This window comes from Trichomycterus rosablanca, chromosome 25 (genome assembly GCF_030014385.1).
Source record: "Trichomycterus rosablanca isolate fTriRos1 chromosome 25, fTriRos1.hap1, whole genome shotgun sequence".
NCBI lineage: Eukaryota > Metazoa > Chordata > Actinopteri > Siluriformes > Trichomycteridae > Trichomycterus > Trichomycterus rosablanca.
Genome location: NC_086012.1, coordinates 14,489,457 through 14,505,053, shown reverse-complemented (window position 1 = coordinate 14,505,053; position 15,597 = coordinate 14,489,457). Strand labels below are relative to the sequence as shown.

General features: G+C 36.9%; 1 long non-coding RNA gene across 1 annotated transcript; it reads right to left on the bottom strand.

Annotated features, from left to right (window-relative positions):
- Nucleotides 1–4,784: 4,784 nt before the first annotated feature.
- Nucleotides 4,785–11,842, bottom strand: LOC134302303 (uncharacterized). Its single transcript, XR_010007514.1, has 3 exons — nucleotides 11,799–11,842; nucleotides 10,216–10,383; nucleotides 4,785–4,957 (listed from the first exon to the last, which is right to left on the bottom strand). It is a non-coding gene; the product is annotated as an uncharacterized LOC134302303 (long non-coding RNA).
- Between the last annotated feature and the right edge of the window lie 3,755 nt (nucleotides 11,843–15,597).

Here is a 15,597-nt window from a genome sequence, read left to right as displayed (position 1 = left end):
ACTGTCCGAGTTCAGACAGCGACTCTGGGCTCCATCCGCGCAGCTTTAAACTCACTTTAACTTTCCTCTGCTCCTCTGTTCATACTCTTAATGTGATCGTTTCCTCTGTACAGCATCATTAACTCAGTGAGGGGTGTGAATACACTGTACCTGAGCTCAGACTCAACCAATAATCATCTCAACTCCAAGTTCAGCAGCGCTAGTGCAGGATCGCTCCTGAGCTCTGCGGTTTAGTAGTGCAGGATTCGATTCACTGAACCGATTACTGAGTCGATTCTTCCGAACGAAGTCGTTTAAATGAACGCTAACGTCTTGCAACCTGTTTAACACAATACACGTTTTCTATATATTTATGCATACGTACGTTCATTTTTATCACATTATCCGCTTCATTTTGATCTACATTCAGAAATATACATCAATTTATTTATTTATTACGATTTTACGTCATGTTTTACACACTTTGGTTACATTCATGACAAAAATAGTTACTCGTTAAACAAGATTAATGTTCACAAGTTCAATATCAAACACAGTCATGGACAATTTTGTATCTCCAATTCAACTCACTTGCATGTTTTTGGACTGTGGGAGGAAACCGGAGCTCCCTGAGGAAACCCACGCAGACACGGGGAGAACATGCAAACTCCACACAGAAAGGACCCAGTCTGCCCCACCTGGGGATCGAAGCCAGGACCTTCTTGCTGTGTGAGGCAACAGTGCTACCCAGCGACAGTAAAACAGTAAAAAAGAACAACATGTTGACGGGAGAACATGCAAAACCCTTCACATACTTTGATGAGAGGTGACCTATGAACCCAAATTTTTTGCTCCATCAACTCTACCAGCTGCGCCACTTTAACACTTACTTTGTCTTACATGCATCACTGCACATCGCTTCAATATTTTTACTCCTGTGTATAGCATGTGGTCAATATTTAATTCTTTGTATCATTGCAAATAAGGTGGTAATGTCAGTGGAACAAAATCAATCTATTGTTAATACATTGTAATCAGAGCAAGAGTATTAAATAATACGACTGAGCTAACAGGCATTTTAGAAGTAAAATAGTGCAAAAATTGGGACCACAACATACACAAGTGTGTTTTGGTGTCTGGTGTGGCCAAGTCTAAATCTAATGCATGCTAGAAAACCAAAAAAAATTGTCAAAGGTCCAACCAAATTTATGCTTGAACATGGTTTTTAAAAAGCTGATCAAGGTAAAGTCTTAACACACAGCAAAAATTGCTGAAATGAAAGGGAATTTCCAGAAAGTGAATTTGTCTGGGTTGTAAAATGCAATCTAAGAACCTGAAAAAAAAACATGTCAGTCATGAATTAAAAGCTGCTGAAACACGTCTTACTGTCCACAGTCAAGTGAACTTCATATTGTTATGGGCTTAAAAGCTGCAATGCAAGAAAGAAGCCTCTGCTCCAAAATTGGAGCATTAAATAAAGCACGTTGCTAATCACACGGATAAAGAAAAAGCAGTAATGAAGCGTCTTACTCGCAGGGCAGCTTTTAAGCCTATTATAATCATCTAATTATTCAGTCACAGAAAAAACCATGCAGAAATCATTCAAATCCCAAGCCTGCCATGATATACAATTCATGCTCCTCATATCAGAAGTGCATGTAAATTTGATTGAACTGTATATTAAAATAACGTTTTTGGAGTTTTGTTGTCGTTGGTTTTTATTTGAACACGGATTCGTTTACATAGAAAATGCCAACATCCTACAAAATGTGGGAGTTCTGATAGCTGTGTGACCGCATGGAAAACCAAACTCTGAGTTTTTGTAAATTCAGAAGTCTTTAATCTTTTGGTTTGGCCACAACTGGACGTGATTAAATTTTTTTTGGTCTCTCTTTTGCTCGTTCTTGCCATGTCCTTCACTCACTCTGGAGCACTAACAGCTGTAAAACTGTCGAAACTTAGAGTAAAGAGGCTGTAAAGCAGTGTCCTCATGAATATTTGTTTCTTTCAACCTCAGATTTTCTTCTTTCATTGTTCTAACCGAATGCTTTCTGTTTGGGAAAACTTCAAGTGTTAAAAAGATAGCATCCACACCCCAATTGCACACAGATTTTTCTTCCCCGTTCTCCAGAGAATAGTTCAGTTGGAATCAGAGGTTTCAGGGCTCACTAAGTAAAGACAAGATTAGATAAGAAATCCCATTTGGCTTGAATGAAAAAGACTGATCTGTGTATTATTATCTGGATTTTCAGTGACCTCACTGCAGTGTGAGCTAACCTCATTCTAAAACAGTTCATGTTCAGACTTTTACTAATAAATCACTTCATATGCTTTATGGCCAAAAGTATGTGGACATCCCTCTATTTATTGAGTGTTACAACCACACCCATTGCTCAACTCCACTAAATATAAACATCTACAGTGAGCTAGGCCTTTTCGTTCAACACTAGGGATTGACCTGGATTGGATGTCCAACAAGCTTGTAGTAATGTGTGCACATATTTTGGGCATGTAATGCATTTTACTGTCATTATTAAATAATAAAAGCTTAAAATTCTTTGAATCGCTTTCAGAGTCTTGGTTTGTTCATCCAAGAATGTGTGTATCATTTGGGATGGGGTTGATAGTGTGTGTATGTGTGTGTGTGTGTGTTAGACGCATTTCCATATGTTTTCTATGAGACTCAGAACACCTGGACACTGGTGTTCAGCTCAGCAGGAACCTAGAAAACCTAAACACGCGACACTCTGGCCTGACTTTCAACCCCTGATCTGTGTTTTTCTAGAGCGTGACCTCTAGCACTGGACCATGGATAGGGGTTTATGCAACCTCTGAAGTCTCTGACCCAAACGTATGTCCTGAGACCCCAAACAAATACTGCACTGCAGGTACCAGAGTAAATTTCTCTGGGGTGAATTCCTTAAAGGATAGTGCAGCATGTGTTTGATATAAGTGTGTTGTTATACATTTATACATACACACATACCTACCTACACACACATATATGTTGTGTACATCACATACATTTGGCCATTTCTCAAGCTTCACCTACTGCATTGTGTATTTATAATTACTGACACCTCCCTCCACCCAATCCATCACTTACTGTTTGTGTAGGTGTACAGTTAAGACTATAACCATTTATTTATTTATCAGTGTTTGTTAATCCCAGTTTGAGCTCTTTACCAGTGGACCAGCTTTAGAAGCAACAGCTGTAACTAAACTCTTATTAAATTGCTGTGTTGGAAATTTAGAATTCTTAATAATTAGATTGTATGCATTTATTATAAAATAGTATAAATATTAAGTGAATAATTTAATTAATCAGGCAAATATGTTTGACTTATTTATACTTTCAATATGAATTCTTTTGCCAGTAAACTTAATCTCAATAAAATTTACCGAAACAAGTAAAATGTAGGTCATATAAAGGTTTTAGGTTTATTATGATTGAGTAATAATAACCCCATAATCTGGATGTTCTCATTTGCTGAGTCGTTTTGCATTGTCGATTAAAAAATAATAAAATAAAACCACAAATGTTTATTAGGCTGACTAATACTCAGGAATTAAGAATTGTATTAACTCAATTAATTATTAACTCAATTACTTATTACTTGCTAGTTAATTTACAGAGTGTTTATGTTACTCTTAGACACCTGGACTACGCAATTATTTAAAACCTCTCTCTGGTTTACTGCACATACATTTAGTCAGGCCAAAATTGTAGATGTAATGGTCATAAAGTAACTATACACTGTGCCTCCTCTAAAATTAGATGCTAGAGCCCTGTTCCTCTCATAAAATCATGATTAAGAAACATCAGTCAACCATGGAGTCTCTAATTAATCTCATTGTTTGGGGGATTTGTGCCCTACGTTACCATGGAACTCGCTGTGGCTGCACCCCTTACCCTTTTCTTCACTTCATCCCTCGGCTCTCATCCCCACTCTCCTCAGTTCTTTCTCTTTTTCTGGGAAACCGGATGGGCCGAGGCCAGGATCCGGAACAATGCTCCTGCAGAGAGGAGGGATTTACCAGCTTAGTTTAGAAACGAGAGAAGCCAGAGCGAGGGAGGGGAAGAGAGGCACAGAAGTCACGGTGAGTTAATCATGTCTGTGTTCAGTAATCAAAGTGCCTGAGGTTCCCCTTTCAGAATTCGGTTTTGTTTAAAAAGGGTTTACCACAAGGTTTCTTTAAATAACCAAAAATGCTGATATACTGTACACTGGTATGGTGTGTTTAATATAATATATAATTATATTTTATACCAATCTAAACATATACCTCATACAACATTGTTATGCATTATATACAAAAAAATCTAGATTTTTAAAAAATCTATACACTATTGTACAATATATATCTTACATGTACCTCTAAATTTAAAACATATGAACTAAAAATACTGCATAACAGAAGTGACCACCCCAGAGACGTGCCAAGGTACATTTTAGTACTTCAATTTCTTACAAGTGTAAGTTCATTTTTAACTTCAAAATATGTAGAATGTTTACTTTACATATGATCACAGTTGCATTAGTACAGTATTCAATTTGTATTAGTAACCCCCCTCCCCAGGATATGCAATGTAGTTCTATTTAAAAATACCTTCATTTATTAAGAATTCTTCTTTGTCGTTTCACTTTATCTTTTTTTATTAATGTCCATTAATGCCCATTCTTACTAAAACACTGACTTTAAGCTGTTCAGGGTATGATTAGGACTAATCAGGTTAACAGTTGATCATTAACTGAGAGTTGACGGATGTTTTATTTAATTTAAGTCATTTATTGTACAGTTGCTTTGATGTTTGACTTGTTCACCTTTCTGTCCTTCAGCTACTGTATAGTTGCTTTGTTGTTGGACTTGAAAGCTGATCTTCCCATTTTCCACTTCCTGGCTGGGGGCTGCAGGCTTTCTTCAAGCATTTGCACCATTTATCTTCCTTTCTATCCTGACAGGTCCTTTAGTCCTGCTAAAATAAAACACCTGCACATAAGGATCCTCCTTCCATTATGTCTTACTGGTTTTTTCTTCAGGTGCAGAAATGTAATGGGCTTTTTTTGGATGTTACCCAAATCTTTTGAGATATGGGTTTATGTCACATAAAACAGTATTTAATTACTTCAGTTATATATATTACAATATAATAATTCATTACATTACAATATAATAATAACAATAACAATAAATTGGTCGACGTATTTAATTTGAGGAGAAGCTATCAGATAAACAATACATTTTCCAAACTCGAGGAGGAGATGATCGTAATAATGTTTGGCTGTCATCCTGCCAGAGCGGAGTTGCGATATGGCCAACATCTGCACACAGCTGTAAATCATTTAAACACATCCAGATTTAGAAAGATGAAAGACAGGACAAGGCGGTCCTTTTTAATATAAAGAAGGTGGACAAAATATCAGAAACAATTCAGTCAAGATGAAATACTACATTTATTGGTAAGGAAAAAAAAACCTAAAATGTGTTGTGCTTTACTCATTATTAAGTTTAGTTATCTGTTTGATCATTTAGTGCTCTGGTTTGTTTAGTGTCTTTAAACAAAAGGAGAAGTAATGCAGTGCAATCATGCATCAGTCCTTAATTTGTTGGAGCATGGTTCAGATATTTGGATAAAGCACTTATAAGCACATATTCATGAACAAAACAATAAAGTTAATAATAATAATGTAGAAAATTTTAATTTTTTTTGTGTTTGTAATGTTTTTCATTTAAAATTGGTTAAAGTGGATTTAAAAATCATTGCTGTTTTATCACTCTTACTTTCAAACATACTCTAGTCCTCTAGTAGCTGTTTATACCTTTATAAACTTCCCTCCAAGAGAAAAAGAAAAAATGCCCGTGTTTGACCCTCTTGCCGTCTTTACCAGCCACTGTGTTTCATACAGTTTAGCTTGTGCCAAATATTCAACCCCTCTATAGTGTCTACAATCCCACCATGCCTGACCGTGACTGACCTGTACGGATAAGACCTCCATGGTTAAACTAAATCAAAGCATCTTTCATTCCCTTTAGTTTGATGTGGTTTAATGGGAATATTTTCCCAGGCCTTGGACCTGCATCTAAGCGGCTGTCTGGTCTCAATTTAACAGGTGATGCCATTCATGTAAAACAGCTCGCTTTGATGCCAGGGCCTGCAATAAGCTTCAGGTTTCCCTGTTTCCTGTTGAGGTCAAAATAAAAAAAGAAATGTAGAAAATTAGGAAAACGCCTCGTGATGGACTGGCAACCTATCCAGGGTGTTTCCTGCCTTTCACCCAATGAATCAGACCCCCTGCGACCCTGATCAGGATACAGTGGTGGTAAAACAGACATGGAAAGCATTATTCGTAATGAGATTAAAAATCTGAGAAAACTTGACATGTCAGGTAAGTGTGGCTCTTCAAGGCTCCACATGTTTGCGAAGGCTCTCCACAATATGTTGGAGCATGTTTGTGTCTGAGTGTCTGTCACTGATGCTGGTTGAGAAGACCAGACTCACAAATGATGTTCTAATTCATTCCAAAAGTGTTTAATTGGATTGAGGTCATGGCTCAGTGCAGCTTATTGGAGTTCTTTCACACTAAACTCATACAAAGTTGAGCACTGGGACACAGATATGCTGGAACAGGACCTTCCCCAAACTGTTTCCACAAAGTTAAAAGCATATATTTTGTGTGGCAGAAACACTAAACTCAACAATAAGGAGCGATTTCCATGTATTTTTAAATATGTTTTGAGTGGTTTAAAGCACATACACATCTTACAATGCTAATAGCAAGTCTCAGACGTAATGATGAAGGTGAACATGAAGACTGTGACTGTAACTCTGTAATAACTCAAACGTTTTCCATATGGAAACGCACTGCTGATCACTTTCCCTTCATCTGCCTTCTGCATCCAAATAATTACACACAATTATCCAAATGCCAGGTGAACAGGCGAGGACCTGCAACCAGCTGTGTGTGTGTGTGTGTGTGTGTGTGTGTGTGTGTGTGTGTGATGGTCAGTAGGTGGTCTGTATTCTCTCTATACATGTGTCATCTGTGGAACATCTGAAGAAATTTGGCAGAAGACTTAAATGCTGGGCAGCTGACAGAGTGGGTGTTACACAGTTTGTGCATGTGGCTGTGTGGGTTTCCTCTGGGTGCTTTGTGAGGTATTAGGCCGTCTCAACCCTGGTAACCCTGGCTCGCAGTGAAATGGATTTGTGAATGAGCATGCTCAGTGTAAAATGGTTAAATCAATGGGATATTAAAAAATCAACAGTGTAAACAAAGTGTAAATTAGTAAAATAATCATGTTCAGTGTGCAAGTTTTACTGTGTAAACTAAAGAGTTTCATTGTAAAGTGCTTTGATGTGTAAAGCGTTCTTTTTGTATGTATTTTATTAATTTTCTATGTAATTTTATTTTGGAAAATATAAAAAATAAGTTTTTATTTTTACGTGTTTTAATGTATAAAAAATAAGTGTTTTTATTTTTACATGTTTTAATGTATAAAAAATAAGTGTTTTTATTTTGATGTGTTTTAATGGATAAAAAATAAGTGTTTTTATTTTGTTTTTATTTTTATGTGTTTTGATGTACAAAAAATAAGTGTTTTTATTTTGATGTGTTTTTATTTTTGTGTTTTGATGTAGAATTTTTTTTATTGTTACGTGTTTTAATGTATAAAAAAATAAATGTTTTTATTTTTAACGTTTTGATGTATAAAAATAAGTGTTTTTATTTTGATGTGTTTTTATTTTTGTGTTTTGATGTAGAATTTTTTTTATTGTTACGTGTTTTAATGTATATAAAAATAAGTGTTTTTATTTTTAAAGTTTTGATGTATAAAAATAAGTGTTTTTATTTTGACATGCTTTTATTTTTGTGTTTTGATGTATAATTGTTTTTTACATTTTAATGTATAAAAAATAAGTGTTTTTATTTTGATGTGTTTTGATGTGTAAAGTGTTTACATTGTAAAGTGCTTTAATGTGTAAAGTGTTTTTATGTTGAAGTGTTATAATATGTAAAATAAGTGTTTATAAGTATTTTTATGTGAGTATTTTGAACTTTTGAAAAATAATTTGGTAGCTAAGTAAGTGCAATGTAAAACATTGATTTGTAAACATAAAACTGATGTATTATGTGATTTTAAAAGTTAAAAGTTCAGTTTTTTAAGTGAGCATGCTCAGTGCAAAAACGTTTTAATATGCAAATGTGTCCAACATATAAAAAAAAATTTAGATTTGTGAGCTAAACATGCTGAACGTGAAGAGTTTAGATTTGCAAACTCAACATACTTTTTTTTCTGAAACATAATCAGTTATTTTCTAAACAAAGAAACTCATTTTAAACACAGATTAAGATTCCAGATTTCTTCAACCAGAACCCTCTGTTGTGCTTGAAGCTATTTAAATGTGTGTGTCCCCTTAAGGTCGGTTTTGTATGATAGGGGCTTCAAAGCCGCTTTGTACATGTCAAGTGGTGGAGGCTCTGGAATCTATCGATTCTCAGTACAACCAAAACCACAATTACTTCCATAAGTGTTTAGTCAGACTGTGGTGAAGTGAATGCCTAGTTGTCCTAGACTCTCTTCCTTTCTGTCCTCTCTCTCTCTCTCTCTCTCTCTCTCGTTTTCATTCCTGTCTTGTCTCAAGCATTCTTGCAATCTCTTTATCATATTACAGTCTTAACGTTTTCTTTGTCCCTGTCCTCTCACTCTTCTCCTGTGTCTGACTACACTGTCCATGTTGGAGAAGATACTGTTGAGCCTAGCTAGTGCTGAGCCACTTTAGTTTATGTACATAAATAAGAAACAGCCCTTCATGCCAGTGCAGTTTACTTTTATGTTCCACAAAAACCTCCCAGAAAGAAAAGATCTGAACTAGTTTTTTAGCCACAAAATAAATTTTGATCATGCTTCTCCCCACCAGGGCCCCCAGTGGAAACTCGAGTGTATTTAGTGTAAAACAAATATTATTTTGCTCCCTCATCATCGCTGCCATCAAGTCCTCGGTTTACACAAATCTTACATCAGGCACCTTAAACCATTTATGGCTTTGGATTGAAACATTTTAAAAACTTAATTTACAGTTCATTTCTATATACTGATTCATTCCGACTATTGAACAGACACTGGGTGAGGGCAGGAACGCACCCTGGACAGAGCACTAATCCATTTCAGGGCAGCTCTCACCCACTTAGTTAAACCCAAAGGATTTCCAAAATAACCAATATTCCTTTTCGATGCTTTTGGGACTCCTCACAGATCATGACTGAAGACAAAGTTTCAATTTAGGTCCTCAGGATCCATGGTAGCATCCTCACCCACTCAGCAACGTGCCAATTAATTTCTATTTGTTCTATATATAAAAAGATGTCTTTTAAATTATAAGTTAATAATTGTTTCTAAGAATTTATGCAGCAAAGGGTATAGAAGATTTATAAAGTTCTTATTATTAAATCATTAAATAAATAAATGAAATTATTAAATTATTAAACAATAATAGAAATAAGAAAAGCAAAAGTCAGTAAAACTAACTGAATAATTCAATAATCTTGGTTCAATAACATGAACATTTATGGAACCACAAACTGTCTCTATATATGTGTGCCACACAGGATTTCCCAACAAGCTCTCAAACTTATAACAGAAAAGCAGAAGAGAACCCAGCAGTCACTAAAAATAGTAGAATAACCAGAAAGTAGCAGGAACAACAGTGGAAACAGAGAAACAGTTCTGTTTCCACAACCCACACCAGAAGACTTTGTAGCAATAATTTAGCACATCTGGAACAACAAGGGTTGCACATATAATCCCAAAATATTATACCAACAGTGCAGAAAGGAGGTGGGAGCATCATGATACAGTATTATATCATGAACATTCAAATATAGTCAAAAAATCATTCAAATAAGTGAAAGATCTGAGAGATATAAAAAAATAATAATAATTTCTTCTCCAAATCCACTGAACATTCTCAGAAGTGAGTATGTAAACAATTTAAACATCACTGCCAGGCCAAGCTGTCCCTGTAAACTTCAACAAGCTAGAAGGGTAATTAGCTAAAATGGCTTCAGTGACACCAACTCTCACTCTCACTTAGTGGCTCAATTCAACCAAATATTGTTAGCTGTAATTTTTACTGATGAACCTTCAATACGTTACATAAAATGTTTGTGGAAAAAGTCACAAGAATTTCCTTATTGAAATAATTTGCAAAATGACACTTTAAAGGCTTCTCACCAGGGACCGGGAAGTCTTGAGCTGTGATGAGACTAAATGCCTGAATTCTGAGCTTCAAGTGTTACATCAGCCAAGTTACATCAGCCAGATAGCACCATCTGGAACGTGTTGGTGGTAACCTCATGTAGAGATGCTTTTCAGCAGCAAGGACAGGCAGTCTCGTCAGGACTGATGGGATAATGAATTGTAGAATATTACAGTGAGATCTTGAATAAAAATCTGCTCCACATTTTCAAAAAGCTTAAACTAGAAATGAAGTTTAAGAACATTTAGCTAAATAACTCTGCTAACCCAACCGTAAAGATTTAAAATGACATAATAAATGTACTTAAGTTGTCAGTCTGGAATAACCAAATTAAGTTTGATTTCATTTAATAAGCTACTGGATGTTAACCAAGCAGTGAAAATTGAGAATAAATACTTATAAACCACTGATACTTCAGTTTGTTTTAAATAGATATAGCTTTCTTTTTATTTTGGTCTTTATTATCTTCTTTCATTCCTCACATTTATATTTATGGCATTCAGTAGACACTTTTATCCAAAGTGACTTACAGTTGAATACAATTTGAGCAATTGAAGATTGAGCGCCTTGCTCAGGGGCCCAGTAGTGGCAACTTCCTCACCTGAAATTAGTGTTAGTAGATACATGTAGCATGCTTTACCCACACGCTTTGGATCAAGGCATCATATAAATTTCATGTTGGCAGAACCGCTGCATTAACATTAACAATGAAAACATCTCAAGAAAGTGGAAAAAAGGAACAAATCCCATCTGAATGTTCTCATCAAATTCTGGGTCCTCTCTCTCTCTCTCTCTCTCTCTCAATCTTACTGTTTATTCAGCGGCTGAGTCCCTCCTTATAAAATCTCATTACTCGATGATTTATGGCTCTCTGCTGATACTGGACTGTTTTTCTCCAGCCAGCAGGCCATAGATCTCAGAGGATGGCCTGACCACAGATATTGTAAAATAGTGAGTGAGAGAGAGAGAGAGAGAGCGAGCTTGTTTTAGTATTCATGATCTCACAATAAGAATACACATCTGGAGAACATCTATTTAGAAGTTGGTAGCAGATACCCATAGTCTTTTTCTATTCTGTATATACAGTATTTAACATTCAGATGAATATTGTTCATTGTACAAGATAAATAATCTTAAAACATTCAGAAGGTGTATTGGCTACTCTAATTCACAATTAGTGCTGAATACATGACCCCCTCAATGGCTAGCGAATACCTCCTGTTTACATTACTGAAGTCACCAACCGCTTCTTTTCACCAGACAGTGAGCTTAAATACTCACAGAGAGACACAGTATGCTCAAAAGCACATTGTTATTTACTACGATGAAGACAGTAAAAATAATAATAAATAAAAGCAGAATGATATGAATGATATGGAGAATTTATCTCAGAGGAGGAGTAAACACGTGCTCACTGAGCTAATCTGAAGCCCCTGCTGTGAAGAATGACAGTAATAATGTGAATAAACTCCATATGTGATGAACATCATACAAAATATGTAACAGATTTCATCCAGTTAAGTTCAATTTAGGAATAGGACACGAAATGCCGACTTACAGACACTTTCTGGAACCATCTATATCAGTCTCAATGCCCTGGAGACCATGGGGACGGTCATGTTTTTTAAAAGATGTTTCAAGTTAAATCTGAACAACATGTTTTCTGAGCTGCAGGCCTCAGCGGGGGACCAGTCATCTGCATTCCATTTAGAATGTTCTAAACTATGAAAACAAAAATAGCTCAGTAAATCAGTGTGTTATGAGCGTTATGAGCTATACGAGATTAAAGTAACGTCTCTGTGTCTGTAATCGTTAGTGGTTTTATTTGTAAGATTGCACAAGGAAAAATTATACATACAAGTTGAATTAGGAACAATAGATACAATCCCACACAGAGTCCACCTGAAATCACATAAAACATAAATCATGACCAGATGTCATTACTTCCTCACTACACAAACACACATTCATTTTGAATATGACCTGTTGTTATTTAAATAGCATCACAACATTAAAGATTCTGGTCCTTTGTACACCTGGTACTTGCCAAATAAATAAACATTATGATTCTAGTTCTTACTCCCTTTCTTTACTGCGCCAATCAGAGATGCGGGGGTGGTGGTGGTGGTGGTGGTGGTGGTGGTGGGGGTGTTTAACACCAGTAACACCCTGGACGGGGCGCCAGTCCATCACAGGGCAGACACACATACACACATACACTCACCCATTCACCTACAGGGCAATTCAGTGTCAGACACGGGGAGAACATGCAAACTCCACACAGAAAGGACCCGGACCGGCCCACCTGGGGATCGAACCCAGGACCGATTCTGATTCTGAAAATGCAAATAAAAAAATGTAGCGTTTCTTACATTTAGTTTGACTTTTGTTTCAGTGCAGATAGAATGAACTGACGATTTGTCATGTTTTGTCTAGTCAACACAATCCAAAAAGAGTTGGGGCGGTGGCAATTTAGGGCTAGTTAAGAAGTAAAAAAAAAACTTAATAATGTGATTTTAAACAGGTGATGTAATCATGGTTTGGTACAAAAGCATCATCCACAAAAGGCTGAGTTTTTGAGAAGCAAATCTGGGCAGTTAACAAATTAATTAGAAGGTAAGATCAAGCTAAAGATCAAACTTAATTAACTTAATGAGTTATATAACTTGTTGAAAAAAACTGTTAATTTCCACTAGAATGTGTAGATATATTTAGGGCATGATTGGAAGTAGTCATATTCCAATATTCTAAGAATACTGCTACAATGGAATGTTACACATGCTTTTTATGGCCTACAAAACCCAGTTCTAGCTGGTTTAGACCAGTTCCGGTTCAAGCTAAGAAATCACTGTTAATGATGGAACCTTCCACTGTTCTACAAGGTCACTGATGGGAGTATAAAAGTATAAAATGATGATTTCATTTCCATCTTATCACATTCACTCTCACTCAGTCTCAGTGTGGGACTTTGTCAGTCCAATCCTTCTCTACATAAAGAATAAAACTCTTTTCTACTCTAATCCAGTCTCTGATGTATTTTATTAAAGCTTTTTCCACCACAATTCATAATAGGATATGATGTTTAGGTGTCCACATACCTTTGACTATTTTTGGCCCCAATGGGTAATAAAGCAAGCCGAAAACCGTTTGCAGCAATCACGGAGTCCTTCACGAGGATTTAGTACTGTCAGGCTTTTTCAAATAATCACCTCCTCAGCCCACTTCCTCGGCACTCCAGGGACGTCCATATCTGTCACAGCGGTGTGTAAACACACAAGAGTGTGTAATGATATAAGGAGTGTTATCATTGACTCTGGTACGGGTTAGTGTGTATGAATGAAGATCTGGAGCACCGCAGGGTCACTCATTCCTGCTCCGGGCCCCTCTGACATGTCAAACATGGTGTTACTGATGAGCTGCAGCCAGCCGGAATCGCCGTTCCCACACGATCTCCTCAGTCATTTCTCTCTCGCCATCTTCCACTGTCACTTTTATTCTCCCACACAGCACAGGTGCGGCAGCTTTTGATTATGGAGGAGGTGTGGGCGTAAATATAACAGCTTGCATCTTCCTCTGGAAGAAAGACTGAGTAAATGTAGAAGATGAACATGCTGTTCTATTTTTTTTGCCCTGTAGTGTAAAAACAATAGTGAGTAACACTTTACATTACAGTTCCACTAACTAACATTAATTAACAACAGCACCCTGCTGAAAAGCTGACAGAAAACTGCAAATATTGATTTATTTCTAGCTTAAACTGGACAGTGCTGCTTTAATGCGTGATTAGCTGGTTTATGCAGCCATGTTTTAGAATAGAACACCTTTATTTGTCATTTGTACATGTGTACAGTTCAATGAAATTCTTTTTCTGCATATCCCAGCTTGTTTAGTAGTATTGTATGGCGCCCCTGGAGCCAAGAGGATTAAGGCCCTTGCTTGAGGGCCCAACAGTGGCTGCATGGCAGGTGAGCCAGGATTCAAACTCTCAACCTTTGGACTAAGAGCTCAAAGCTCTTTAAGTTTCACTTTAACTCAAATATTTATTTTACGGCTCCATAGTACAATAGTACCATGCTTTACATCAGTTGATACTAAGCATTAAGCATGTTCATCTTAAAATAGGATGTGGCTGCTTGGGCATGAAAACCCAAACCACTACCTGCGCCAAGGTCAATTCCAAATGTAGTTGGGAACTAAATCTTAGGTGATGCAGCCAAGGGTATAAAACAAACACACAAACACACAAACAACAACAACAAAACCTCCAATCTGTATGTCATTTGTACAGCAGATTGTTACACTTATGCACAAGTAGAAGCCGGTGAGAACTCCTGAAAACGGAGCCAGCGCACATATAGGAATTGACCCCAGTTTACCATCAAACAGTTGATAAGGACGGCCATGTGCTGTAGGCCAAAACATGACTGAAAGAGAGAACACACTTAGTAAGAGTGCTTAGAAAATAACTTTTCCAGCATTATCATTGCCAGATGTTGAACAAACAGCAGCGTGGCCATCCAAAACCTCAAAGAGAGAGAAGGAAAGAGGAATGAGTGTAACTAAAATCTCTTTTAAGGTCATTTATAGAGCAAATCCCCAGCCAAACAAAATGACGTTTTATTGGGACTGACAGGATTTAATAAAAACTTTCTCGAAAGGCAGACAGATGAAAAATGAATTAGGTTGAAACCACCCATGGATACTTACCTTCTGTATGAATTGGCACAGGAGACTTGAGTTTAACTGCAATCCCTCAGTGACTCATTTACAACACAGATTTTATAAAAACTCAGCTTATTTAACTGATTTAAAGCTGCATGTTTCAAATCATCTCCCCAAAAACAAACAAGTCAATATACGGCGGCTATAGAATTTCCTGTGTATCGCTATGAAGTGCTCTTTGTGCTCTGTATCTCTAAACACGCTCTACGCGTGGCACTGAAGTATAAAGTGTGTTTGGGCTACTTGTGGCTCCGGCGCTGACAGGGAGGGCTGATAGAATCTGAGAAGAGCTGAAGAGAGGTTCTGTGGCCGATACGGATTCACACAAGCGCGGCCTTGTCTCTGCGCTCGGATCAAACCTCCGTCGGGGACACCCAATACAATGCAGGCCTGGATTAGACATGTCATATTTCAGGCCTGGTATGTCATCGGGCTCGGATGGCACCTATCACTGACAGATGAGGCTCAGGAGTGATGATATTAACACTCCAGCCTGTTTAAGCAGCTGCTAGATTGGACAGCTTGAGAAGAACATGAGCATGATATATTAAAGCATTATGATCTATGTAGAAAAAATCTATTAAATTTATTTACTTTTAATGCCCAAGAAACTGCTACACATAGTACAGGATCAT